This window comes from Columba livia, chromosome 19, assembly GCF_036013475.1.
Source record: "Columba livia isolate bColLiv1 breed racing homer chromosome 19, bColLiv1.pat.W.v2, whole genome shotgun sequence".
Lineage (NCBI taxonomy): Eukaryota > Metazoa > Chordata > Aves > Columbiformes > Columbidae > Columba > Columba livia.
The window spans coordinates 2,958,711-2,983,803 of NC_088620.1; the positions used below are offsets into that span (position 1 = coordinate 2,958,711).

At 47.1% G+C, this 25,093-nt stretch overlaps 1 long non-coding RNA gene across 5 annotated transcripts; it reads left to right on the top strand.

Annotated features, from left to right (window-relative positions):
• Positions 1–1,754: 1,754 nt before the first annotated feature.
• Positions 1,755–13,179, top strand: LOC110355004 (uncharacterized). Of its 5 annotated transcripts, none has more exons than XR_010467169.1 (7): positions 1,755–1,839; positions 4,272–4,380; positions 6,226–6,967; positions 7,727–7,848; positions 8,192–8,311; positions 8,953–9,013; positions 9,198–13,179. It is a non-coding gene; the product is annotated as an uncharacterized LOC110355004 (long non-coding RNA). The 5 variants fall into 5 exon arrangements; XR_010467167.1 differs by having other exon boundaries at positions 9,238–13,179; XR_002407304.2 differs by lacking the exon at positions 6,226–6,967 and having other exon boundaries at positions 9,238–13,179.
• Positions 13,180–25,093: the final 11,914 nt, after the last annotated feature.

Consider the following 25,093-nt stretch of genomic DNA (forward strand, 5'->3'; position numbering starts at 1 on the left):
CTGACAAAAAAGCCAAGCCAGCTGGCGATCCCCAAGATGTTGGGAGTTTTCTTAAAAATAACAAAAGGAGGCAATTGTGGCGAAGTGGTCGTGACACCGTATGATGTCCTAGATTAATTCTGGATGATGAAGCTGGTTTTATGAGTGGAAGGAAAGCGTGGGATCTTAGGCAGCACCTCTGGCATCATTTATGGCAGATAAAGCTGCCTTTAAAATTTGTAGGGATTAAGATCCCCCAGACCTGGCAAACAACGTGTACAACATGTACATGAGCTCAGAGACTCTTGCAAAGCCACATCCTGTGTGATCCCTTTGCAGGCTGAGAAGTGGAAATGAGTTAAGAGCAGAAACCAGGAGAAACTGGGATTAACAACTCAAATCTAAGCAATAGTCAGAACATTTGTAATTCACTGCAAAGCTCTGTTCCAGCTCTCATCTGTTTGCTTTCCATCAAGAGCAAGCTTCGTCTTGTGATTAAATGAAGGAGGTAGGGATCAGGACTCCTGGGCTCTGTTCTTAACTCTGCAGCTAATTTCCCATGTTTCTTCGGAGAGGTCACATACGATTAAATGCTCAGAGCCAGTGGCAGGCTCAAAATTCCTGCTTGACACCAACGAGGACAATAGCTTTTCAGCACGAGTGGAAAAATGCAGCCCTTAATGCTTCCTTTGCTTCTGCTTCCTGGGTGCAAAACTCCCGTGCACGTCCCTTTGTGCATGGGGGAGAGGGGAGCGGGAGGCACCAGGGGCAGGACCAGAGCATCCTCCATGGCTGAGGATGCAGGAGCAGATGTCCCCAGTTACCACCATGATGAGCAGATAATTCCTTGCATCAGCGAGCAATGGAAAGAGGAGCAGGCAGGAGGGAAGGCCCTTTTCTTCAGAGACATAGCCCTTTATTTCGGATGCTCCTGCCAGACCCCGCTTGTTTTGAAACCGGTAGATTGAAGCCATTCCTGACCCTGCGGCTGTAGCCCACTGGCTTTCTCTAAGTGATCTCCTCGGCAGATAAATTACACCCACTTTAAGCTCTGCCCTGTTCTTTTCTTTGTGCTTTTCTTGATGTGTTTGCCTGGCAGAGAGCGTGGCAAACAGTCCCATCGCCCTTGTTGTCAATCATCCCTTGTCAGAGCGCTGAAGGTATAACAAATCCCTGTACACGAAAAGGCTGTATTTACATATCTGCTTTTCTGAAATGGCAATGGGCTGTTAAGAAAATACAGAATTTTAATCACCTGGTTTGGGCTTGTGCACAGTTTCTGAGGCATTGCCAGAGGTTGGGCAGGGTGGCACCATCTGTCCTTTTATTTGCAAGTGGTCATCAGGAGTCATTAACTGTAATGATGCTATTTAACCCCTTTGCAGGTATCTTTCACAGTTTCCAAGCACAAAAGTGATTTTATGTCCTTCTTGCTACTCAATAAACAGGTGAATTGGGGGATGTGGAAGATGCCCAGCCCTGGAGCTCTTCTTGCACCCCCACCTGAAAAACAGAGCACAGACAAACTTCTCCTGGGGTATGTTTGGAATGAGCCCCATTTGCAATAGGGCTGATGTCACCATTTATAAACAAGGTCTATTAATTACTTTAAAAAAAAGCCTTGAATGCCTGTGCCTTTTTATACTGCAAAGGAAACAGAAAGGGAGAAAAACCAAGAGATTAACAGGTGGGGAAAAGAACCATGTCAGGAATTAACAAACCCAGCTGTGATGGGACCAGGAGCTTCTCCCAAACCCCCACCCACCCTAATTAATCCTCAGCATAAATCTGAGTGAGTCTGGGGCTTGAATAAGCTCCTGGTTTGAAGAGGAATGGAGAAAGCAACTAGAGGCACAGCAGGTATGAGGCACATTGTGGTAACTGAGAGTGGGGTGGTTTTTAAAGGTATTTAGCAAAATTTCATAGGGTGCATGGGGCTGTGGGTGTGTGTTTGGGGGGTTTTGCCTGCCCATGGGCTCTCTTGTGCCCCAGGTGATTTCTCTCGCCCTCACCTTGTCTGCAATGCAGTTTTATGACCTCTGTTTCCAGGAAATTTCATTTGTTTGAACAAATCCCAGGGAACCCCCTGCTCAGCCTGACATTTGTGTTTGAATTCTCTGGGGTGCACTTCAGCCCACAGCTTGGAGCGATGATTGAAGGATGCAACTGAAGAACAGCTCCTGGGAACCTTGCAAAAGGAGGCAATTCTTCCAGCCTAAAGAACAATTGCAAAAACTACTCCTTTCACATCGAACTGTGCTCCATAATCCATAGCACTCTTTAAAAAAAAAGCAGTGTAGGGGCAGGCTGGAGCTGAAGCATGCAGCAAGCTCCCACTTAGCGTTATTTATCATCAAGGATCTCCAGGCTGGGCCATGATGCATAATTCATTCTCTCTGCATCTCGAACCAAGCCCAGTCTGGCACCTCCCCACTGCATCTACTTTCTGGCTCCTCAAGAAAAGCAACTTGGGCATCTGGGTGTGCAGAGTCCTTGGCTTCTTCATGTTCATGTGAATGTGACAGCCTAGCGAGAGCTGCTGCTGAGTTTATCCCTGTCTGTGTGCATCCTCGGTGCCCGTCCTCTCCATGCATCCCTTGGTGCTGGGAACCATGTTGCACAAGCCTTCGCGTTGCTGCAGATTTGGGGTTGCATCTCTCACCCCAAGAGCAAAGCCAGTTTCCACCAGCTCAGGAAAGAGCCGATAGATTTGAAAATGAAGGAGGGAGCTGTGTAACCTTGTTCAAGTCCCCCTGCCCCGCCCCTGGGCTCAGGGGGAGATGGAGATGCAGCCCCTCGTGAGTACGTGCGCAGCAGTGGGAGAAGGGAGATGGAAAGAGGAGCCAGCAGCCTTTTATTCTGCGGCCCCGCTTGCAAACATTTTCTAAAAGACCAATAAATAATTAATAGCCATTATAAGCATATTGCAGACACGGGGAGTTTTTACTGCAGATGGTCATAAGGATGTTGTCAGTGAGTTATCGACTGGAGGGCTGCGCAATCCATTGGCATTGACTGGCTGCTTATTAAGACGTCTATTCATTAACTCTTTATGGACAACGAGCAGAACCTTAATGTCAAATGGAAGGACCACAACCCCCTAAAATAACTGAGTTTTGCTCCCAAATCCAGGTCAGAGCCAGGGCTCGGAGCCTCCGACTCCCTCCCCAGGCGCCAGGCAGGCAGGTAACACCGGTGTATCTTTACCAAATCAATTCTCCTTCACTTCACTTTGTCTCCATAGAGTAGACATCTTGTTCCATTAGTAGTGATAAATATATCCTGTGCTGGGTAGGACCCAAATGTTTTCCAAGACAAAGTCTAGAGGAAGGGTCTGCCCTACCACTGCATGTACTGGTTTGTACTGGTTTCCCTCCCAGACTCACTAGTTGCCGCTGGGTGGGTTCACACAGTGCCTGGGAATGTTTGTTGCTGGCAAAGGAAACTAAAGGAGAGCTCAGGACTGTTCCTTCCTGGAGAGCAAGAAGACACTGATGATTTATTTCACTCTCTCTAAGGTAATTATGTACCTAGGCAGTCTTAAAATGTATATTTCTTTTCCCTGGCAGACCAGAACAGCCTCTCTGGTTCCAGTCTAGCAAATAAATATGTATTTACACACTTTATTAAGATGGGTATTACTTTCCCAGAGGACTGGCATAACTCTTCTGCTCTGGTATTTTATGTAAAACTGTATTTGCGCATTAGTTTGAAATATATACAACAGGCTAGATGGACCATAGCGGCCTTGTCAAAGGTGAGCCCAACTCAAGGAGCTACATGTGAAGACGTGAATCTGTGTATAAATGACATGTGTGGCTTCCTCGAGATGTGTATGTGGCACCTACAGCTGTGCCGGAGGAGGAGGAGATGTCCTCACAGGCTTTCCTCTTTTCTCAAAATGTTAAAAAATAAAATCAGTGTTAATGTCAGACCAGCTCCAAAGCTGAGGATGGCAGGTGAAACTTCAGGGAGAAGCCACCGAATATGTTAACAACATGTAAAACTTGGCGTTTGAGTCTTTTGCAAAGCCCCTCTTTCGTGAGGCAGCAGGACCTTCATCCCCCCAGCATCATCCTCCTCCACAGCTGGGTTGTTCAGACCTCGCCATCCCTGATGGGACAAGCGCTCCTGCTTTCCACGCAGGTTTTACTCCTTGCCAAGCAGTGAGATGTGTCACATCCAGCTCCCATCCCATGACTGCTCTCCCCGTGCATCTGGTGCTCGTGGCAGAAGCAAAAGCAGATCGCACCAACCAGGGTTTCTGATTACTTTGTCTTTTTTACCCACAGACCATTTTGCTGGCTCTGCCAAGGACATTTGGAGAGACTGTCCCTGCCCCAAGTGATGCGAGAGTGGAAGCGAGGAGGGAGCTGTGCCCGTCCTCTGGAGCCCTGGGAGGTAAACCAGTAGGTTTTCACGCTGTTTCACACGTGTGGCATGACCTCCGTAATCAAGTATCCAGCACTAAAAAAAGTAGCTCGATTAACCTGACGAAGCAGCAGTCTATAGTATATTAATTCTCCTATAATTTCATAAAGCTGCTTAACTGAGAACCTCAATGCATTTAACACGCATTAGTAGGTAACAGCAATTAATTTTGCAAACCTCCAGCAATTCGGGCGTGGGCAGGACGGGGGATGCCGTGGGTGTTGATGGGAGCAGAGGGACCCAGATGGGCTGCGCCGCATCCCTGCTGCGGAGACACAGCAGGCTCGGACTATCTGAGATCTAATCGAGCATAAAAACAAGGGATTTGAGCTGTCCCAAGGGGAAGTTTAATAAGGAACAATCACCAGCTAGGTAGACTTGGGCTGCTTACGCTGAGATGCCTTAAACTGGCTTTTGACAGTGTTTGGAGGTCACAAGTCCTACTGACACATTTTTTCCCTCCTGCCAACTGTCAGCCCTTGAATTTCAGCCCAGGTTTGTTAGAGGCTGCTCGAGCCCTTCCTCACTGAGCCATGTCCTTCTGTCCCCTGGTCCCAACCCCACGCTGTCTCCTTCAGCAAAACATTTCCATGTGTGCCTGATATTAAGCAATGTCTGCTCCTGCTGGCTTTAGGGGAACTATCTAAACTCCTTTAAATTAAGCATATGATTGGGTTTTGGCTAGATTGGGGCCTTGGGCCTTAATCTCTTTATGCCCCACTTTCTCAATCTGCAAAATAGTAATTATCTACTTCATGGGGCTAAATTAATTTCCCATATTTCACTGATGCTCATTCTGGCAATATGCAGGTTGCTGTTCTCCCAGAGACTGCAATTTGCATGCTGCTCAGCAAATTATGTATTATATATCCATACGCACACATGCGCAAATCTAAGCCTCGGGGAAAAAAAAAAATCGAAATGCCACACCGGCCGAGACGGGATGTAAGCAATAACAGTAAGGATAACAAAAATGCAATTCAGGGATTCAAAGGATTTAGTGAATGGAGAGTAGGCTGAGTTGCATAAAAATAAGGTAAGAAACTCAACAGAGTTAAGAAGTAATGAAAAGAATCATGAATATCAAACAGGATGGAAGAGCTTAATTAAGAATTAACTTGTTTCAAGCACAGCTTGGGAAAGCTGGTGGTGGTCAGTGCAGAGGATGAGAAATGAAACAGAGAAGGTGTTTTTAACCCTTTTGTGAATGCCAGGGGAAAGGAAGGGCAAAAGAAGCATGTGGGGAAAAATCTGGCACAGCACTATCTGTTCTGCAGGATTTGGGGGATGTGGATGGGGGGGAGAAGTTGACAAATGTTATGTGTTTTTTGTGGAAATGTGAAAAGGAAAATGAAAATCCTCTCCTAAAATTACCCTGGGGATGCCACTTTTCATCTTGCTAGAATAATTCTGCTGGTTTTGGTCCCTGGGAGTAAGAACATGTAGCGTGGTAGGACCTGGAAGAGATTCTGCTTCTGCACCTGCCACTTGTACATTCTGTGTTTGCATGGGGCTGCGAACAAGCCCAGATTACATTAGGGATGAGGCACTGGCGCAGAAATGCTGGACAGATTACATCTTGTTTCAGCGTGGCTCTCTATCACACCTCGGCACAGCTTTGTCGAATGATAAGGTTTGAAAGGCTGCGAGCTGGATCAGTAATGTTCATTAAGATAAAATCAAAGACAGGCTCCTGCTCTCTGTTTTCTAGAAGGACTCATTCAATAAAAAGGTAAATAACAAATCCCTTCCTGAGTAATCCTCAGGGGAAACCAGAGTCTTTGACATCCTGGTTTTCATTTTCTCCTGCCACAGGTTTTGCAGAGAAAAAGGACAGATGTGAGACCAGAAAGGAGAAGAGAGAAGTCAAAGCGTTACTGAGCAGCATCAGGCTGGTTAAGTTTAATTCCAATGCATTGACTCTGTTCAGCTCCTTGGGGAATGAAGGAATGAAAGGAAAGGAGGAAGGAAAGCAAAATAATTGAAAGGAGTAATTCAATTTGGAAAGAATTATTCTGCTAATGATTTATGGCTTCATTAATGACTGATTGAACAGAAATTTATTTTTTTTTTAAATTTACTAGGAATTAGGGTGGCTGGCTGCAAGTTTATTGGATGTCACAGCAACAGAGACTCATTTGTCTCCATTTAAATACTTAATGATCTCTATCTTTCTCCCACTGGATCGATAGGATCTAGAAGCAGCTTCGCAAAAGTGTGACCTGGTGCTCAGAGAAATGTGCGGACATTCGGTAACAAGACATGACTGAGAGGGCACAACGTTGCAGAGGGACACCTTGCAATGCCCTGTCCCTGTCCCCATCCCTGCGTACCCCTGTCCTGGGGGCTGCCCCCGCACTGGGGGGATCTGTTTGAAAAGTATGTTCACTTTGAGTGGTACCACTGATACCTCTGGTGGGAGCATCTACCAGCTCCTGTTCTCATTTGCCTCCCCAGAGATTTCATGTATTTTTCCTGCATTCAGCAATTCCAGGAGTGAGACCTGAGCCGTGCTCACAGCCAGGCTGGGTGCAGGGAGCTCTGCATTCCCCTATAGGTGTGTGTGCGTGTATAAATGAGTACATATGAGATGTATGCATGCATGTATATGTTCAAAATTGAATATAAAGCCATATTGTTCTCTGATGGATGTTTTATGCACTGATATTAGAAGCAAACATGATAAATGCAGACTCAAACCAAGGCACACATCAATGTGAAAATAATCCCGATTGCAAAACACCTTGTAGATATGAGGCTACTGGGCTAGCAAAGTGGTTTGAAATTCATTATCTATCATTCACCGCTCCGCTGCTTCCAAGCTCCGCAGAGCCCGAATCAGGCACAAGTTCTTCAATTAAATGGTATCCTAAAGTTCAGGCCCTGTTAATTGGTCTTGGAACTGCCTGGTGCTGTAATTGTGGTTTCTCTGCCTGGTGTCACTGACAGATGTGCTGGGCTGGGGTGACGTGGCTTGAGCGTGGACCAAAACTCATGAAAACCAAGGCTGGGTCTGGGGAAGGGAGGGCAGGAGCTGCAGTGGGGGGGAAACAAACCCATCTCTTCAGCCAGAGATGCCCTTTCAAAGTCTGAACTCAGCCTGTGGTCAGGTTTGAGTGGCGCATAGGGCAGGGATGCTGAAGCAGCATCCTTCCAACTGGGGAGCTTTTTATCACCGTCAGTCAAAGCTCATTTCCCTTAGTTTAGCAGTAAGACTGGAGAGCTGAGCCACAGCTGACCCTGTTGCTATTGGATATGAGCTCCATACAGATGGTGCGCAAACATATTAAAGATTTTTTTTTTTTTCTATTTGCAGGAGCAATATCAATTTGCAAGGATGAGTTCAATTAACATAACTCATTACTTTCCCGTGTGTAACTGATGTCAAGCGAACACCTCCTCTGAAGGGACTATCAAGGGGAAAACCACTCGGCTCATGTATGTACGCATGACTGTTGTTGTGATATAATAGCAAAGAGATTTTATTTCCTTCCATAAAATGGGAAAATTCACTTTTCCTAAGCAGAGAGAAAACGTGAATTGGGGCTGAATAAAAAGTCTTTAGCAAAAAAAAAAAAATTATATATATATATATATATATATATATTTATATATTTATTTATTTATTTTTCTGTAGGCAGAGGAACATCACTGTATCCTGCACACTTATGGCAAATACAACCTGCTTTTCTAGGGGAAGAAGGGTAGAAATGTTTTCCCTTGCTGAAGAAAAGTTGAAACCATTTGGGAGGTTTTTAACTCAAACTTTTATTTCTTTCAGATTGACCCCTTCTTTCTTTAGAAATAACAGACCATTAATTCTTTGCATTGATAAGACCAATAACTGAAGTTAATGGATAAAAGAGGTGGGAGCTGGAAGCCGGGGATCCTGAGCAAAGCAGTGAGTGATCTCTCAAGTGTGATGTCAACGGTGCTTATTTTCTCCTTGCAGAACCTGCTTGCTTTCTAACGTGATGATGCACATCAAGTCGGCTGGTTTTAAGTCATTCTAAAAATCTGCTCCTACACCACAAAGCTGCTGCCTGAACGCTGGGTTGCAGCAAAACTCAGTAATCTTGACCAGCCCTGATGTAAAATGACATCTGGGGGTACTGGTGGGCACACTTCATTTGCTCTGTCAAACATCATAAACAATTTGAAGGATTTTTTTTTACCTGAAAAAGGTGGCAGCAGCTGTCAGGTCAGCCTGTGTTGAAAACTGGAGGAGGCTCAATTGATGCGGACACTGGAGGGGGAGTTGGTTGGAAATCACAGTGTTTAAGGCAAAAACGGAAGGTGTGTGGCTGGGGATCTCTGTACATCTCAGTGCCCCATTTTCCCCACACATTTTTGGGGTGAGGACTGTCACCATCCCAGTGCTGCTGTTGGCAAAATCATCCTTGATAAACTCCCAGAGCTGAGCTGCTCGGCCCCATAAGGGTAGAGGAGAAAAATCATGAGCATCTCACTTCCCATTTGAATAGCTGTGACTTGTTTTATTACTGCCTTCCTTCTAATTTTTCCTTCTTTGCTGCTTTTCAGCCATCAGGTGGGCCCACAACGTGCGAGGAGCTGTCGTCCCAGGTCTTCTTTGGAGAAAAAGGTTGGTTTGGGGTTTTTTGTGACTGATTTAAACAGCAGCAGGAACAGGTCACCCTGCCAGAAGGATGCTGGGCTCCTGCATATACAGCATGACCTGCTAGCAGAGCAGGGAGGGGAGGTGAACGGAGCTGCATGGATTTTTTTGGTAGCTATATTAAGCAGGGTGTTGTTAGGGGTTTGCTTAGGCGCTGTTCCTGATGCGGGGTTGGGCTCCTCCTAATTCAGGCGGCAGGGATGGAGAAGCAGCACCACTGAGCCTGTGGCTTCCTGCCAGCTCTTCAGCTGGCTTCCAGAAAAGCCCTTCGGAAACACCCTCATCATCCTCACCCAAAACAGCAGAGACGGGACACAGCACCGATTCTGCAGCCACTGGCACTGCGGGGGATGGTGACACAACAGGCTTGCTTAGATAAGAGGATTGTTGTTGTTTTTTGCTTTTTTTTCAATTAAAACAGCCTCCCCTTCCCTTTGCTTCTGGTCTCAGCGGAGCCTTGGAACTGCTTCTGCACTTAACATTGCGTGTAATTATGGTCTCAGACAGCAGCCCTCAGTGCACTCGGCAGCATCACCTCCCGATTTTCAAGGCAGCACTTACAGGGCAGGAGGAGAGACAGGAATTAGCCAAGCCTTGTGGGAACCATACATCATGCTCCTTTTTTATATACACCCTCTGTTAGGCCAGAGCGTGGATGTGTGGGATGATCCAGGGCCAGGCACCACAAAGCATCCCCTGGGTCACGGTGGGTGGTGGCACAGCCACTTTTGGGGACGTGGCCTCCCCAAGGCCAGCCCTGCCCGCTGCAAACAGCCTTCCCTCAATTTTGCTGCTAGCACCAGTGAGAAGAAATGCCAGCAAACAGGATCTTTGGGGATGAATTTTCAGATTTTGATCCATGAGCCAAATTAAAAGATTATTTTTCCCCTCAATAAACAAATCCCCTCTTCTCCTCCCTGCCAGCCTAGACATCTGCTCCTCTGAAAAGAGCTTGTACCACAGAGAAAAACCTCCTACCGCGTGTCACACTGTCCTTTCTGCCTGTTTTCATTTGCATCTTTTATATTTTCTTTGGATTATGCTTGTCAGGCTCCTTGCTTAGATGTGGTAGTAGTGCCAGGGGGGTTTATATTACTAAATGCTGTTAACCTTTTGCTATTATTTGTCTTATACATCCCCGTGTGCTACAGATACTGCTTTTGTTCTCAGAGAGGGAATCCTACAGGACTGCTATCAAATGGGGGTGGTGGTAACGAGCAGCTGGGTACGGCTGCAGTCCTGGAGGTTAATGCCTGAAGCTTTTTATACCGGGAGAGATCAGAAATGCTACAACAGCTGGGTTTAATAGGCACCCGAGGACGCAGCCCAAGCCTTGAGAGGCAGGTTTGGAAGGAGCCAAACCGACTGATTCATGTTTGCTTTGCACAACGGGATGCGACCAACTGTACCAGTTTGTTCTGGTGCTGGTCTGAGTGGTGACGCCTGGGGTCCTGGGTATCCAGCTACCTGTTCTGGGGCACGGCATCTATCAAAAGGACTTTATGGCCCGTCTGCTGCAGCGGTGCCAGTGAAGCCCCATTTTGGTGGCCCTGTGGCACTGTCCCTGTCCATGCTGGAGGCTGGCAGCCCCTCTCTGGCTCAGGGACAGGGCTGCGTTTTGGGGTCCCCAGGCCGCACTGCCTGATGGAGAGAAGAGTGTTTCCATCCCCAGCGCTTCCTCCAGGCTGGATGCTCCTCCCCAGCAACACTAACCTGGTCTTTGTCCCAAACTGCTGATTTTTGTCAAGGGAAAAGTTGATTCTGACCAATGGAAAATGCAGCTTTGTCCCAGTCCAAGTTTTCCAGCTCATCCCTATAGCCCTGAAAAAAAAAATCCCTGATGACTTGTTCTCCCTTCCTGGGGTCTTTTCCTCTTCCCAGAAAAGAAAGCCAAGATAAACCTGTAGACCTTGGACCAGACCCACAAATTCCATCACATTTTGGGTTGTATTGAGCTGGTGCAGGGAGGGATTTTCCAGTGGGAGGGCATGAGGGTACGTTTATGCTGTGGGGGCCGTGGCTGGTCGGAGCTCTGTCCTCCCCCGTGCCCTCCTGCTGTCCCCACCATCCCTGCCCGGGCAGATGGAAAGCAGCAGCTTTTTAATTATTAAAATTAGTGCATCCTTGAAAAGACGTAGCATGCTTTTGGCTCTGCAAATCACTGCTTTTGTACGAGAGGAGCAGTAATAAAATTAACCGTCAGAGAGGAATAAACAAGTGGCACAGATGTAAATATTATATAATCTGCATTTCCTAAAATATCCCCGCTTGGCATCGAGGGCTGGATTCAGAAGAGAACCAGAGCAAGGATGCTGATAGAAAACAAATAATGATAGGAGGCAAATAGTAATTAATCATTCTGTGTATTAATGTTTGCATGCAAGCTCCTTGCCAAACGCTCAAGGTGCTTTGCGTTCCCTTGGCCTCGCGGGCGTCACATAAGACACATCCAGGAACAACAGTGCCACAGCGGGGCTCCACATGGGAAAAGGGGGTTTCTCCAGCTCATGGGGGCTTGGTGCTATTTGTCTGTTTGGAAAAACACAAAGAACAGTTACACCAAACTGCAGAGACCAGACACAACTTGGTGCAGGGTCACTGGTGAGCAGCTGGTTTTTAAGGGGCAGGTGCCCAAGCACCCTCCTCAAAGCACCAGGTTTTCTGCTCGCTGCTTGGAAATCCAGAGTGGTACTTGTTGTAATCTGACAACCCCTCTTTAATGTCCCACGTTTGAAGTCACATTGGAGAGACGTGTCCCATCTGGTGAGTCACAGCCTCCTCCTGTCACTCGCTTACCTGCAGGGCCTCCGCAGGAGGAGTGATGACAGCCCACGCAGAGTGACACATCACAGGGAAATGTAAATATTGTCTTTTATTTTTTGCCTTCTGAAGCCTCCAGAAGAAAATTATTTTCGTTGCAGTTTGAAAACATGAGGCAGCCTGACGTTTTCTGCCGCGGCCGGGAGAGCGGATGGGTCAGCCCTTCCCGAGCAGGCAGCAACAAGGAGATGCCGCTGCATCCCATGGGTGCCCCGGCCACTCTCCTGCCCCACACCCCACTGGAAAAGCCATTTCCAGGAGCACCCGGCTCCAGCTTTGTGCTGGTTATCGCTTCCCTGCTCCCTGCCCGCGGGTGACACCGGCTGTCCTGCCTGCACCCCGATCAATACCCCAGGGGAGCAGCTCTGGCCCTTCTGTGTGACAGGGGTTCATGACACTTCCGATCAAAAGCCCTTCTTTAATCCGGGAGACAGCGATCGATGGGAAATTAACTGTGCTTAAGGCTGAATTGCTCCAGCAGACACCGCTGCTGGGGGGTGAGCTCGTTCCCTGCTTTGCAGTGATATCAAAAGGGCTCTGGTCCCAATTGGCTCCATCCTATTTTAAATGTTTTAATTTTCAATAAGACTTCAAAACATACCTATTCCAAGAGGACAGCTGATGCTCTCCTCTCACCTCAGTGCTCCACCAGCACGGGGGACACGGGACAGGGAGGGGAGATGGGAGAGGTTGGGAAACGGAGGACGTGGTTCCCATCCCTTCCCGCTGCTCCTTCCTCCGCTCCCTCACCCCATCCCTTAGAGGGTAAATTCCCAGTGCTGTGCCCAACACCAGTCCACACCCTCAGTGCTGTTAGTGCCCATGTCATCTCTCATGGAGGTGACATCAGTGTCACACCAGGGACAGAGTTCCCACAGTCCGTCTCATACGCCCTGAGTATCACTCACATCCCACAGGCTCCATTCAAAACCAGAACTAAAGCCAGGCACATGTGTCAATGGTTTAAGTATGAATTCAATCTTGTGTTAGACATACAACTAGTGCACATGAAATAGGTGAAGGACCATGTTCCCCCAAGGCATGGCCTTTATCATACACAGCCTACTTGCATTTAGAATCAGAGGGAAGGTGAAATCAAAAGAAGAAAAAATAACTAAATTATTATAGAGCATAAAACCTTTTGCAAAATTGTTCCAATTGCCTTTGATGTTTCAGCCAGAGATGCTATTTCCTTTTGTATTATTACTGTTTAAAAAAAATCTGTATCCTCCACAAAGCAGGTTGCTGCTGTACCTTTTATAAATGCCTACCATCTCATCAGTGCCACATTAAACCAACATCTCGAATTCCAACCAACTATGTGAGTGGATAAATGCAGTAGTAATGGCAGGAATTAGAAAGCAGGGCACAGGACTGAGACAGCAATGATTTACGAGACCCAGCCAGGAACAATGAAAGACATCAGATCGCTTCTTTGCTGCCCTGCGTGCTCCTATTTGCATTTTATTCCTGACGGCTGGATTTTAAAGCTCAATTCTCACCTGACTGGCAAATAGATGCTGTTCTTTTTTGTGTGTTCTCAGACCAACAAAATCATTAGGGAATGGGGTGAGAAGACTGGAAATGGTCCATCTGGGATGCTTGTGCCCATGGTGGGGAAGACCCTTGTTCCTTTCCATGCCAAGCTGCTGCCACCACCCAGTGCTGCCCGTCCTCCCGCTGTCCCCTCCTGCCTTCCCATGGGGTTTCCCATTCCATCACAACCGAAACAGTGATTTACCACAGTTCTTCCCTTTCCAACCCCAGCCCTGTGCTGCCAGCAGCATCCATCCCCCAGCAGCATCCATCCCCCAGACCAGCAGCACCGGTGATGGGGTGGGGACCACTCTAATGGGGCTGCAGGGGTTCACAGGCTCTTAGGGCACCTCAGGGGGATGGAGATGCAGGAAAAGGGGCTAATTTTGACTTTCCCAAAGCCCTGGGGAGCAGGGGTTCTCCCTGGCGGCTTCTGTGAATTATTCTGTGGGTGCCCGGCTTGTTTTTGGGGCAGCATGGGGAGCTGGGCTGTACCCAGAAGAAGGGCGGAAGCTGGGACTATGCCGGGCTCCTTAACGCTGATAAAATCTGATGGCCAGGGAGTGTAAATCAACAGCTCCTCAGGCTTTTTATGGCCATGTGCTGCTGTGTGTAAAACCTGATCAATGGACTTTGTGGGAAGATACTAAATGGACACGTGTGACCCCAATGGCCTCACACTGGTGGCTGTGACTTCAGTGCTTTCCTGCTGTTGACTGCAGAAGTGCAGCTGGTTCTGGGATGGGGATACAGGAGATGCTTAAAGAGGGAAAGGATGCAAGTATACTTGGGGGGGTTCTGGCTGGAGAGGAGACCCCAGGGGTTCCAGCCCCCTCCCTGCTGCTGGACAGTCTCAATGCAGCTACAAACTTATCTCTACCCTGACTGCTCAGTGGTCTTTGTCAGAAAAATATAATAAAATATTCAAACCAACTAAATTCAATGGAAACCAGCAAAGCTTTCCTTCACCTAACTCCACAGGAGCTCGGTCCTGGTGTTGTCCCACCATGCCCTTGGACCCCTGTGTCCTCCTTGTTCTGCTTGACACCCTTATGTCCAACGCTCTGGCCCTGGCTGGACTCAGCAAACGCTGCTGCGAGGACTCTCCATCCCCATCCTCCTCCTGTGCATTCAACACAACTTTCTCCTTCGACAGGAAAGGACAGTTTGGGCTTTTGACATACATGGCACATCCACTCCTTAGTGCAAAACGCTTTTCGCCTCGTGAGATGTTTGGATAGCTGAAGGGAGCAGGAGGAAAGGCGTTTGTTTTGCATCCCCCCCCACTGCTTCAAGCTTCCCCTTCACACAGGGCAGGAGCCAATATTTGCTCCTCAGGCTCTCCCATGCTCCTGCATGCATTCCAGCCAGCTCTGCCCCTCGTCTGCAAGCAAGAGGAGAGTGACCGCTGTCCCCGTCCTTTCCCTCTCATCTTCCACCTCGTTTCAACAGCTTGAAATTTAAACAAACAGGTAGGATTTTTTTGCCCTTGACTCTCCCACTGCTCCAGAAGCTGAAATGATGCTACAGTGACCAGCTTTGCTTCATCATCTGATGTTGCCATAGCCAAAAGATGCATAAAACAACGCAAGCCAACCAAGTTAACCACGCAGATGTGTCTTTGCTTGCCAGCCACCCCATCACCGGTACTGAAGGGCAGAGATGAGAGCTGAGAGCCAAGAGGGGCTGTTTGCCTCTCGCCAATCCCCCTTACCGCCCAGTGTTGCAGGGATTTCCCCTCCAAAATGCCTCTGAACAACTGTTCTTATTCAGCCCAGCAGTGCCAATCCCCTGTAAGCAGGCAGACTTCAACATTCAAAAACATAGAGACAATTAAAAATGTCTCTTTTTTTTTTCAATCCACGAACTGGGGAAATATATCCTTTCACCTAACATGCTCATCAGTGGAATTCATCCTCATTTACAGGCACAAGAGAATGTGTCACGCCGTTCTAATTGACGGTGCTCAGCGGTTTTGCAGGAGATGGAGACAGCAGCGGACACAGGGAGGTTGCTTAATCAGTGGCTGGAGAAGGTTCTATTTCCCTTCCAGCTCCCACACACATCAGCAGGAGCTGTAAGAGACACAGGACCTTGAACACCAAAGCAGAACTTGAGACGGGTTATATAGGTGCTTATCTGGGAGTAATGAGGACGAAGGTGCAGTAATGGGAGCCTTTGTGTCTAATAAAGGGAAATTTATTCAGAAGGCTCCCGGAAAGTCAGACCATGACAATAGCAACCTCAACTAGTTGCTTCCTGATCCGAATCTCTAAGTGGCAGGAAAAAAATTACAAACCCTCACCACACCACAAAAACAAACGTAACTGGGGACAGCAGTGATAAAAGACACCTGGAAATACTGTGGGGACACTCCTTGATGGAGCTGACATATCCCACATCAAGATTTGCAAGGACAGAGGATCAAAAGGAGCTGTAGGTCAGGGCGTTTCACAGGATGCCACATCCCTGTGGGGTTTTTTTGTTCATTTCCCCCCTCTTGATGTAAAGCATTGACATTGAGGGGGTGCCTGGTTAATAGATGGAGGGAGCAGGGGCAGCGTGGAGGGGGGGCTCACAGCCAGTACCCCCAAAACCTCCCAGCAGCGAGATGCTGCATCCTCCTGAAGCAGAAAGTGCCCCCAAAGGAAGATCTGCTCTGCATCTCCCTAAACCGCCACCAGCCCCAATTCTTCACCCCTTAATCCAGCAGTTACCCAGGACAGGCTGCTGGACAAAGCGCTCTGATTTGTGCTGAATCAAAGCCACGAGCGAGGGATTAGGTCACGTCTCCAGAACTGGAGCATGTCGGTGGTGTCTGAGGCGATGCCACCACCTCCCTGCCTGTTCCGCTCTTGTAAGGAATCGATGTATTCTTTTAGACAGACAAGTAGCTTTTGCACTGGGTTTTTTTGATCTGTGCTTAAAGCATGACCCAGCACACTCCCGAAGAAGAGCAGATGAATATGTATCGTGCCTTTTCTGCGGGTGCTTTTAATGCAATTTTGCTGACGAGCTCTTAAATCTATTTTTATTGCTGCTAAAGTGCCTAACTACCCTTTAAGGGAAATGCAAAGCTGGCCGGGTTTCATGTTCCTTCAGTGTCCCCGCTCCTGCGTCGGAGGGAACGGCCGTGCCAGGAGCGGTTTGCAGTGCTCCCCTGGCACCAACCCACGGTGCGATGTTGGTTACACACTTAAATTTGGGTGAAATAGAACCTGTCAGGGGGGAAGACGTCTGGCTCGAGAAGACTTTTTCACAGCAAACGGAAAGAAATAAAGGGCAGGCAGCTCTGTCAGAAGCATAAATGTTTAATCAATTCTTGCTTAACTCGGCAAACCTTTCTCAGATAGAAAGTTTGCAATTATTACCTGGATCAAGACAGCTTAATTAAGCAATTAGGATGTAAAGTTAACCGCCCTTGCAGAATGAGTTGCAGCACCTTAATTTCAGAATTGCTCGTGCATGTAGGAGAATAACGGTTTGGGAAAAGACAACTTTTTTTTCTATTTCTCCCCCCAAAACACCACCACCATCAGATTAATAGGACAGGTCACATCCCCAGTCACTGAGGGAAATTGTGCCTGAATCAGGATGCAGTATAAACCACTGAATAAAGCCTGACTTGGTCTCCTACGAGTAAGACATCTCCGCATTGTGGCCAGCAGCACCACGTGGCACAGCTCCTCTTCCTGTGGGTTTGGGGAAAGCCAGCATTTCATCGAATAAACCTGCTGGGTTTGTAAGCTCCTTAACCTTCATCTCCAGTGACCTAGAAACACGGCAGCTCCTTTGGTGTCCCTTGTGCTCACATCCTCCCCTGCCCACGGATGGATTTGACAGCTCCTGATGCTCGGAAGACAGGCTAAGCCCAGGGCTGAGCTGAAGGAGTGTAACATGACTGAGGAAAGTATGAAGCTGAGTGATTTTTGACTTGGGTCATAAAATCTTTATGGTAAATAAGACGAACCCCTTGAGGCTTGAAATTGTAAAATACTGGTTCCGGGCTGTTGGGCTTGGAAATAAAATTCCTGTTCTGCAGCCTCAGATGTGCCTTACAGAATGTTCAGTGGTACCATCCAAGAGCAAGAAGTGATGCTCACCAGCCCACATCGCACCCCGACCACCAGCAGGTAACATCAGGGGCTTGTTTTGTCCAGCATCCACTGGTCTAGAGCAAACATGAAGGAATTGATGGGTTTAGAGCTCACAGTCAAAATTATCAGGGAAGTGCTACACTCTGAGAACAGGCGTATTTCTCCACTGCTTCCACTGCTGCAGTCAATAACATGAATCCTCCAACACATCCATCTAAATGTGTCTGACAGAGAGGGCTCCAGCTTGGACCCCAGCCAGTGCTTGTGCTGCTTTTGTTGCTTGGATGGGTTTTGGGTTTGTCCTCTGCCTTTTGGGGTCTGATCTAATTGCAGCTGAGGTCAATTAGAACCTTACACTAAGGACAATTACATGCACAATAGATGAGCAAAAGAATGAGAAAGAAAACAGGTTTCTATTTCGGAGTATCAATTTAAACCGCTCCCTTGAGGCTGTCCCTTTAATGAAGACTAAAATCATATTTAAAGACTGCAGGCACAAAACACAGCTTTTTCTTAATATCTTTGAGTAATTAAAGTCTAGCAGTGGGGGAGGATTAGCACAGGTTGTATATAGTATTTCAATTTAAACTTCTTCTGATCCATTGAAGTTTCTACTTATTATTTTTTTAACAAACTTTAATCTAGCTACCCCAGATCTGCAAATTAGACCTAGCGAGGCCCAGCTCATGTGAGGCACGGCTGACATGTTTGATTTGGAAGATGATGGGCTGATAGAATAGACTGAGCTGTGTGGGCTGAGGATGTGGCCAGAAAATACAGATACGGGAAAACCGATCTTGATGGGAATTAATGTTTTAAAAGAAGTGAAGACAAGGCTGAATTAACTGGGATTTCAAGCCAGAGATGCCCAGACATGGTCCTGCCTCCATCATGTGCCTAAGAGCCACCTTCAAACCATAGTCAGACCGTCAGAAAGTTGATTTAGAAAGGAGGAAGACAGAAGTTTTAAGCAGAAAAATCAGGACTTGAGTAAATTGCAAGACCTGTAAAAATTGCTGATGAAGTGACCATCCTGTTGGTTACACACAGGAGCAAAACCAGGAGGTTGTTCCTTGGTCACGCTGCAATGGATGCGCACAAAGAGATGCCCCAAAAAGGGGGTGATGCAGCAGCCCCCTGAACACCAGCATCTCCATTTCCACTGGTCTTACGTGCAAAAGAGCAGCCCCAAATCCAGCAGATAATGATGAAACCTCTTTAGGTTCCTCTGACAGAAAGTCACTATAATAATCTATAAGACATGGTTGATTGAACAGGGAAAAAGCCAACGACAGCACAGCAAGCCCAGTCAATGCTCAACAGCAAACGATTGTTTGTTTTCTCCAACAATGCTACAAAACAACTCCTTCCTCACAGCTCCATCTCACCTTGGAAACACCACAGTTCTTGTATATAGGGATATTTGAAATAAAACACTCAAATGCCCATTGGCTACCCTGGGGGGACAACACTACGCACATTTATTTATCATTAGACATTCCAGCTGGAAATAAAATATCCACTGTAGTTTGTCACGCTGAAAATATGACAACATTTTTTATTCCCTGTTCCCCCTCCTTCCGCCCATCAACAAAAGTGGGTGGAAGTCAAAATTGCTGAGCAAAAATATAATGTATGTACATAAGGAGAGGAAGCAAACGACCGGGATTACAATTTATTGCAGAGACCGTAGGCGGTGTATGTGATTGCACACAGGGAAATTGCTAGAGATGCAGATATTTTGCAGAGCTTCTTATTTACTTTCTTTTTTACTTTGCAAGTAAATGAGATATTGAATAAGAGTTGACAATTTTCTCACATGCAGCCTCCAAACAACTCTCTATTTTGGATGATAAGTAGTAATTCCAAAGCTTTTCCTTAAAAAACAACACACACACAAAACCACCCTGTCTCCCGCACTTTATATTTTCCTAATGGAAAGGATTTATTCTTGTAAGAAATTACCCTTCATTTGTGAAAGCCATTTGATTACTTAAAAAAATCACTATCACACACGCTGAGCCATAGCAATGTGCGGTGTTGTATCACTGCAATACCCCAGCTCCTTTCCAGATCGCTTTGGTATTGATATAAAAGTCAAATTATATCAATGGGTCGGTGGAGCTGTGAAATATCCATCCCATTGGCATCTGTCTTCCTTAGCTGCACTGACTGGAAACATTGGCTGTAATTTCTCAGAGAGGTGGCCCAGAATGACAATTTGGAGTGTGGGAGGGTGGTAGGATGGGTGAGAAGTGAACCCGGCCGTGCAGATTTGTCGCCGGGAGAGGGTCAGGAGGCACCGGCGTCACTCCCAACCAGCTGCTCGGGGATCAAAGCCATTTGCAAAAAAATGAGAATTCCAGATGGCATAGAAGCAGGACAACCCACTGCGGTCTGTCAGCAATGGATATAGATGGTGCTGAGCATCGTGGTACCAAGAGGAACATTTATCCTCATCATCAGTGGCACGTTTTGTCCTCTCTGCTTCTTGGAAGAGACCCCTAAAGAAGTCACTGAAATGCTTCTGCATCTGCAGGCACCTCTTGTAAGGCCCCAGCTTTGAGGATACAGGGCCAAATGCAAACGCATATATTCCATTCATTCATTTAGTTATGTTACGGTCCCTAACTGCCATTGGAAATCAATGGTCATTGTCACTGCCAGCTGCAAACCACCTCTCAGCAGGTGACCAAGGCTGTAGGAGCCAAATGGCTGATCCTGTGTGGGAGTCTGAAGGATGGAAAGATGCAGGAAGGGGGGGAGGTGGGGGGAAGAGAGACCTTTGAGAGCAGGTATGAGGCAAATGAACAGCTAAACTCATGCACCTTAATATTTTTAGCCTAATGAAACGAGGCTTGCAGGACAGTGCCATGTACACGTGAATTTGTGTGTTCTCACACCTTTCCTTTCCCTCTCCCAACATTTGAGCCTATGGCTGATATCAGCTGATGCTGACAGAGCCTGAAAATCTCCAAGATATTAAATTCCTAAAAATTTCGACAAAATAAGTAGAGAGTCTCCACATTTGTCCCCGGAGAGAGGTGGGAGGGCAGGACTGGCAGCCAAGACTCCTCGTGTTCCCAACAAAGACTTGTTCTGAATGTCACCTGTCAACCAAATCTCACCTCCAGGCTTTCAACAGCATCATGTCTGGATTTTAAGACAGCTGCTAATGATTCCTGAGCCTATGGATAGAGTTTCCTGAATTTTCCTGCATCCTACCAAAACCCAGATCATTTTGGTGAGTCTGCTACTGTCAGTCAAGTCCTGGGTACCGCTTCTCATCCATCACCAAAGAGATGAGCCAGAAATACAACTGGGATTGAAAGAAGCCATGTTGAACACGTGCACATGGCTCAGCCAGCAACGCAGAGGTGGCTGCGTGCCGAGGCTCGTGCCTTGCGGCATGGAAAGCTCCTGGGAAGATGCATCTCAGACACTGAATTAGCTCCCTGCAGCTTAAAAAGGGCAGTGAATAATGTAGACAGGAAAATGAGCGCAGGACAATCTGGCTGTCATCCAGTTTATCCAAATATTGCTATTTTTGGCTTTGTTTGAGTTTCTTTTGCAGCTCAGAGGCACATCCCGAGATCCCAGTGCTTCTGATCTGGAACGTACTGAATAATTCCCTTTAAACAATAATCAAAGAGGAATTTTTGACACCGCCGCCATAGCAACGACTGATGTCATAAATGCGGGCACATGACTTCATGGCGGGACCCGCGTTCAGAGGGAACTTTTTGCTCAAGAGCAAATACCACCTGCTGTAGAGTGGGGAATACAGAAAGCTGAGTAAACAACAGATCGTGGGTTTGCATAAATGGCCTTTTATCTCAAGCACCGCTGAGGATGAGCGCCCCTATCCCAGCCATCAGACGGGTTGTTCCAAGGAGGGCTCTCCACTTACACAGCATTTAGAGAAGTGATTTTGCAGGTACTAACCCATTCCCAGCCCTCCCTTGGGGGCTCCTCCAGCATTGGACTGCACAAGCTAAGAGATTTCTTAAGAATTCCAATGAAATAAAGGATTTCTCTAATTTTTCTTGGCACAGTAGAGCTCTGCTGAGCCCAGACCTGGCTGGTCGTTCCCCAGCCCAGGACAGCTGGGGCTGCAGAAAAAGCTGTTCCTCTGCACAGGGAGTGTTTGCACTGGGTTGTGCTGGGTGAATACAAGCCATCCAGGGGAATACAAGCCCATCCAGGGGAATACAAGCCCATCCAGGGGAATACAAGCCATTGCTGATGGCTGCTGCAGCAAAAGGTTCTGCTGGAGGAGCCCCTTGCACGTCCCAGGGACTTTGCAGGATGGCTCACTGCCACTGAGCCAAGTGGCTCTTAAAAGGCATCCTGGACAAAAATAAAATGTATTGAGGCATTTTAAATTCAGCCCGGAGGCGATCTCTGTCTGCAGCCCTTGGTTCACATCACCATCTGGCAGGAGGAGCTGCAATCCATTTCCATCAGAGGACTTGCCAGCAAGCAAAATGAAGCAAAGTTGGGAGCTGGTTTCTCAAAAAGCAAGAGCTCTTTCAGAGCTCCCACTGCCTGGCAGCCTCCGAGACCAGTGCCTGGGGATGCAGGAGGCTTTTACTTGAGACCATGTTGTCATTGCCTCAATCTGCAGCAAAAAGCAAACCCAGAGAGGTCTTTGTCTCTCCCCGTCTGTGACATACAGTCTGGGGGTCTGGCCAAGGCGCAGAAAATTCAGCTACTCCTAGACTAGCTAGTTAAAGGAGCCTCTCTTCTGGTCTGTACTTCTGAAAAACAAACTACTTCTGGGGGGTTCCCTCTCATGAATAACCGGAAATCTAACCCAACCCCAGCATCCCACCACAATACCCAGTGCCCAGGCAAGGGAGCAACCAGTTTGTACACTGGGTATATTTTAGCCTGAGTCCAAAATATGACAGATGTGAAGGTAAGCCACAGTGCTCTAAAGATGCTGTATATCAACACACGTATTTCAAGTAATATTTGTCAGCCATTGTGCAACAGAGGACTGTGTCTGAAGGGAGTCTGATTTTCCTACCCGTGACAGCACCAGCCTGCCTGCCAATAACAAACAGATTCATTTATAAAATCACTGTCATTGTCACCAGGCAAGTTTCTCCAGGGCTACCGAGACATGGGCCTCAGGCCAAGTTATATTGCTCGCTTCATCATCCCGCACGGTTGTGTTGCCTGCACCAAATTTTCAAAATCTACTCTTCACATCAGCCTGGGGTTTGAGGAAAAAGATTTCCAATAGTTTGCAAATGTCATATTTAGAAGAAAAAGCATTTCCCTGCCATGAAATGAGGAGAAATTTTGCTGCTTTATGGGTTTTCTACCTGACGGTGACAATGAAGGTGGTGAAACATTGGTCCAGGTTGGCCAGAGGTGGTGGATGAACCATCCCTGGAGACATCCCAGGCCAGGCTGGATGGGGCTCTGAGCAACCTGAGCTGGTGAAGATGTCCCTGCTCGTGGCTGGGGTGGGATGGGGGAGCTGGGAAGGTCCTTTCCAACCCAAACTGTTCTATGATTCCTCCTCCCTCACCTGTAACAACAGCATTTCAGCCGCCAAAGTGGGACAAATGGCTTGACGCTGATTTAATATTTACTTGTTGTCCTTGAGATTAAATATTCTTAAATAATAACACCAAGAGGGCTTAGAGCAACAGATGAAATTCTTCTGAGCTCCCATTAATTCAGCGTGGTGAAGAGACACGAGATTAAAGGGGTGGGGTCAGGCTCTGCCCACAGCAAGGTGCAGGATTCATTTTTCCTGAAACAACGGGGTTTTTCTGAACGGGTGCATACACAGTTTCACGTAGAAGCTTAAAATCAGGGGAACATTAATCTGCTTTTACAGTCTATGCCTTTAATCAAAGCCTGTTGTAATTAACGTACCCACTAATAACTCTATAAATACAGGGCAGATTTAATAGGCAGAGTTTGCATAAAAGGAATTTTAAGCAGAAAATTCAGTTTAGGGTGTTTCTGGCTGCGTTTGCCTTCTCCAGGGTTTGTGAGCCCTTACAAATGCAGGAGAATTTGCATCCCAGTGGTCCGGGGGGGAACCTGGAGGAGGGGCTGGATGGCTCCAGGGAAGGGGCCACACTCTCCCCCCACGACAATGAACCAGTTAAATTCTTCACATGCAAAATCCCAACCGATCTGGGTGAAGGATGAATGCCAGAAAGAGACAGGATGGGGAATGGGGTGCATGGTGGGTGCTTTCCCCTTCTCCGCAGCCCCCTCGGGAGCTGCCACCCGCATGGTGGGAAGGTGAAGCCTCTGAGCTGGACCAGATGTTGCATCCACATCTGGAGTCAGGCTGGAAAGCAACACACCAGCATCACACCCCTCCAAGGGGATGGAGAGAGCCAGAGCCCTGCCCCGCCATTAAATATTAGGTGCTTTCTTTAATAAAAAAGCCTTTGGTTACTGGGTGGAGAGAAACAGGGAAACTTGTTGAATTAATCCAGAGATTTAATGTCCAGCTGTTGTGAAGTTTACAAGCACAAAAGATTATTGCGCTCGGAGGTCCTGTGCCACAGAGACTAACAATTTTTGCTGCAATGGGGCTATCAAGAACTGGGATTGTGTTTTATGGGACTGATATATGACTCCATAAAGGAGAGACAAGTTCTTTTTCTTTTCTCTTTGAGTAGCTGGTGAGTTGTGCTACAAAACTGCAATAAACTCAGTTGGAGGTTTCAGAGATTACAACGCAGCAATGGCAAAGGCTTCATATTATTACTATTAATTATTACTATTATTACATTAATTTCTGAGGCATCAATTGCCATACTATCTGGGAACTGTGACATAAATTTAGCACAAAATTAGCATACATTAGCTAAATTAATGTAACATACCATATGTGGCAAAAACTAACGTAACATAATGTGGAATAAATTACAATAATTTAACATTGACTCTCAGGACTTGATGAGACTGTAAATCTCCTTTAAGAACTAAGATTAAAGCAAGAAACATTAAAAAGTGGATTCATTTGCAAAGGAACGGTCTTCACAAATGCAGTGTTTTGAAACACAGTTCATTTAGTAAAAGGTTTCATCCAATTTGCCACTTAATAGCATTGCTTTGCAATTACAACATTCCCTTTCACCCAAAACACCTGCAGCGCTTTACAAATAATAACTCGTTTGCACCGTGTCTTGTGAAGCCAAAGAGTATCAACATCCGCGGGTTTTACGCAGAATGAAAATGAGTTGTGGATAAATCAAACCATTTGGCCAAGCGAGGCAGAGACCACGTCTCCAGAATCCAGTCTTTGCCCTGATCATCCATCAACACACCGTGGCTGCTCCTGCTCGCGTCAGGGATTAAATCCCTTCCCTCATGGCTCTGCTCAAACACCAAACCCTGATTTCTGCCTGGGGTGAAGGGCACGATCAGAGCCCCATGGGACAGAGGCGCTGGGCTCCAGCTGCCGAGCTGACCCTCCTGGGTGATGCCCACCCCACCGCCGCCCTCTCCCCTCCTGCCATTCAAGGAGGATGATAAAACACTTTCTTCCCACCAATGCGCATTTTGTTGCAGGCATCTGGCTTTAATAGAGGGGATTTTTTACTGCAATAAT